Raw genomic sequence first — 4,261 nt, 5'->3', positions numbered from 1 at the left:
TAGACAGATTTTGAAAAACCAGGAAGAAGTGTCAACAGGAATCCTCATCAAGTCATGGTGGAGGGGAAGAGAAATGGCATCAGCAGGTCCTGCAGATTCCCTTCCCCCTCTTTTTTCTTGGAATACTTTCTCTGAATCTGTGACTTCTGTTATGAACACACAGTGTCTTTTTGGTGCTGAATTTGATTAATCCTACTTGAATATCAACAACTTCACTCTGTCAGCTGTTCTTTAATGTGATTCTGGAAACCCAAAAAAATGTAACAAATGGTGCAACTTGTTTTACACTAATAAAGAAGAATGATGTAATCCCTTTTTATGATATTTGTCGTTATCTCCTAGCTTACCAGATTTAGCAACCCAGTATTTATCCTCTTCTTCTGAGACGAATCATTTTTCCTACATTACCACATTGAGAGCTCACAGCCCTTTTAATGCTCACACCCTTGTGTACATTCCATTCATCCTGCTCACCCATTATGGATTATTGCCATCTGGTGGAAAAACAGGGTTGACTACCAGATGGTTGTTTTGAAATTTCCGGAAGTAAAGTGAAATAGTTTTCATCAGGGGAAAAATGCATTTGTTTTTCTCATGCGTATTCTGGGGTTCTAAAAGGACAAGCATTTTCCTGTTGCATTTCACTTGGGGGACTATACGACAAGTTCAGCTGCTGCATAGATGAAAGAGTTAACTTTCTCTAATGATCACACAAGAATAGTGCTTATGAAAAATTGGCCACATTTTTTTTTTTGAGGAAGATTAGCCCTGAGCTAACATCTGCCGCCAATCCTCCTGTTTTTTGCTTAGGAGGGCTGGCCCTGAGCTAACATGCGTGCCCACCTTCCTCTACTTTATATGTGGGACGCCTGCCACAGTGTGGCTTGACAAGTGGTGCCATGTCCACACCCAGGATCCGAACCGGTAAACCCCGGGCCGCTGAAGCGGAACATTTGCACTTAACTGCTACGCCACAGGGCCGGCCCCATGGGCCACATTTTTAAGTAACTGTATGACTATAGGGCAAAAGTGACAGAACGGAACAGAGCTAAAATGTCTCAATTGCCTTTCCTTTCACCAGGGAGAAATGCAGTATTAGATATTTTCCACTTGTAAGTTCTGTAATAGCACATTTGAGTCATTGAGCAATTTTCGGGTATATTAGCTCTTAAAATGAGATTTATTCATATTCAGAGTTTAGTATAGTCTTCAAAGTGACAGAATGAATATGATTTCAAAATAGTGAGGAGTTTCTCTTTTCCAAACTGTCATAAAATTTACTAACACTATCACAATTTTTAAAATTCTAAGTTAAACAAGATAGCAGGCCTGAGCTCCTCAAAACTGTCAACATTATAAAAGACAAAAATGGCCGGGGGGTTGTTTCAGGTAAAAAGAGATTAATGAGATGGAATCACCAAACACAGTGAATGATTCTTGATTGAATTGTGATTCTGGAATAAGAAAAGGATAATTAGATAAATTTGAATATGGACTATGTATTAGCTAATATTATTGTATCAGTATTAAATTTCTTAGGTAAGATAATGCTATTGTGGTTATGTAAGAGAATGTCCTTTTCTTGAAAGATACAGGATAATTTTTTTTTAAAGATTGGCACCTGAACTAACAATTGTTGCCAATCTTCTTTTTTCCTGCTTTTTCTCCCCAAATCCCCCCAGTATGTAGTTGTATCTTTTTTTTAGTTGTGAGTCCTTCTAGTTGTGGCATGTGGGACGCCACCTCAACATGGACTGATGAGCGGTGCCATGTCCGAGCCCAGAATCCGAACGAGCGAAACCCTGGGCCGCTGCAGTGGAGCACGGGAACATAACCACTCGGCCACGGGGCCAGCCCCAGGATAACTATTTTGTTGTGAAACTTAATTGGTTGAAAAATATATAGAAAGTGATACAGTGTATGTAGCAAAATATTAACAATTTGTGAATCTAAATGAAGGCCTTATGGATTTTTATTGTTCAGTTTTTTCAAATTTTCTGTATGCTTTACATTTTTCAAAATAAAAACTGGAAGGAAAAAACCAAAACCAAAGAGAATAGTCTTTCAAAAAGCGTTAAAGAGAGGAATGCTTCTCTGTCGGCACGTAATACAAAATGTCACAGTACCCAGTGGATAATTGACTGAGTGTATTACCCTAATTATTGGCCTGTTTGTCTTATTACTAGATGTCAGACTATGAGTAAGGTCATTTAGTAGGATCAAAGAACATCAAGAAGTTTCTACTCCTAGCCATTATGGAAGAGGAATTGGATTTACTCTCTAACTAAGAAATTGGACAAAATATATGAAACACTTGTTCACCGACACTGTACAACAGGAGGCTCAGGACAGTGTTCCCTAAGAAAGGGGGAAACAAATGAGGTGAGCCCCACCATTGTCCCAGCTTACCACCTTCAGTTTCCAGGCTACAGCTCAAGGAACGGGAAACCTAAAAAGAGCCCAATGGATTCCCTGAGTTGAGGAAACAAAGTTGAAAATGACAGACTTGAGGTGAAAGTGGTTAGAATTTGCAGGGCAGGGCACTGGAGAGGAAAGAACTGTACAGAAAGAGAGCTTCAGAGAGCAGAGGGTTCTCCCAGGTCCTCAGCTGAGTATTGATCAGCACATACCTGTGAGGAAACTCAGGCTGGAGAAAGTACCACCAGAAGGGAAGAGGCAAAAAAATCCTCAGAGACCCAACAGGGCTAGGAATCATTTGTTTTCCCACCACCCAGAGGGAAAACCTTATAACTATTAGACATTAAATAGACTACTCAGAAGGGTATTGCCTCAGGAGAGGGACCAAATTATCTGTAGACTAAAGGCTGTTTTGTTTCTACCTCACAAAGTGTAAAAGTAAGTCTTGAAAGGATCAAATGGTTTCCAAGTTACTTAACTGCATTCCAGGACAAAGCTCAAAAGATATTTATAGGATACAAAAAAAAAAATCCAGCAGCCAACAATGTAAAATTCACAAAGTCTGTCATCTAAATAAAATTGCAGTATAAAAAGAAAAAGGAAAATACAACCCATAGTGAGAAGAAAAATCAACCAATAGAAACAGACCTACATATGAAACATACGATAGAATTGGTAGATGAGGGCATTAAAACAGTTATTATAAATGTACTCCAGCTTTCATCTCTTGGCTTGGAGAAGGCCAAGATGTACCTGTCTTCAGTCATCCTGAATCCAGGTTCATCTAACACCAGCCGCTTCCACCGTGCCACCTAAGTTTGACCCCATTGAGATCAAAGTCATGTACCTGAGGTGCATCACTGGAGAAGTTGGTGCTTCGTCAGCCCTGGCCACCAAGATTGGTCCCCAAGACTGGCCTCCTGGTTCTGTCTCCAAAAAAAGGTGTTTGATGACATCACAAAGGCAACCAGTGATTGGAAGGGTCTGAGGATCACGGTGAAACTGACGATCCAGAATCAACAGGTTCAGATTGAGGCGGTATTTTCTGCCTCTGCCCTGATCATCACAGCCCTCCAGGAACCACCAAGAGACCAGAAGAAGCAGAAAAACGTGAAACATAGTGGAAATATCACCTTCGATGAGATTGTGAACATTGCCTGACAGATGTGGTGCCAGTCATTGGCCAAGGACTCTCTGGAACCATTGAAGAGATCCTGGGGACTGCCCAGTCTGTGGGTTGAAACGTTGATGGCCACCACCCTCATGACATCATAGATGACATCAAGAGTGGTGCGGTGGGATGCCCAGCTAGTTAAGATCCAGCAAGGAAAATACTTCGATAAAGGATCACTTGACAATCAAAGTAAATAAATAAATAAACTCCATCTGTTGAAGAAGTATCACAAAGAGATATGTAGAAGATATAATCCATATTGAACTTCTAAATACAGAAAATTACGCTGAGTGGGATTAACAGCAGATCAGACACCACAGAAGAAGACATTAGTGAGTTTGAAGACAAAGCAATAGAACCTATCCAAAATGAAACACAGAGAAGATTACAGATAAAAATGAACACAGTTCAGTGAGCTATGGGGCAACATCAAGCAACCGAATATAAATGTGATTAGAGTTCCAGAAGGAGAGCAATGTGGGGTGGGCAGGTGAAAGCAGAAAGACTGTTTAAAGAATAATGACTAAAAATTTTCCATATGTGATGAAAATTATACACTTGCAAGATTCATGTAGCTCAGTGAATCCCAAGAACAAGAAACATGATGAAATTTATTAGACTTTATAACCAAATTGCTTAAAATTGTGATAAAGAGAAAAAAATCTTAAA

At 39.8% G+C, this 4,261-nt stretch overlaps 1 pseudogene; it reads left to right on the top strand.

Moving 5' to 3' along the window:
• Positions 1-3,124: 3,124 nt before the first annotated feature.
• Positions 3,125-3,734, top strand: LOC111771198 (large ribosomal subunit protein uL11-like; annotated as a pseudogene).
• The last annotated feature ends 527 nt before the right edge of the window (positions 3,735-4,261 follow it).

This window comes from Equus caballus, chromosome 29 (genome assembly GCF_041296265.1).
Source record: "Equus caballus isolate H_3958 breed thoroughbred chromosome 29, TB-T2T, whole genome shotgun sequence".
In the NCBI taxonomy this organism is placed as follows: domain Eukaryota; kingdom Metazoa; phylum Chordata; class Mammalia; order Perissodactyla; family Equidae; genus Equus; species Equus caballus.
This window is presented reverse-complemented; position numbering and strand designations above follow the sequence as displayed.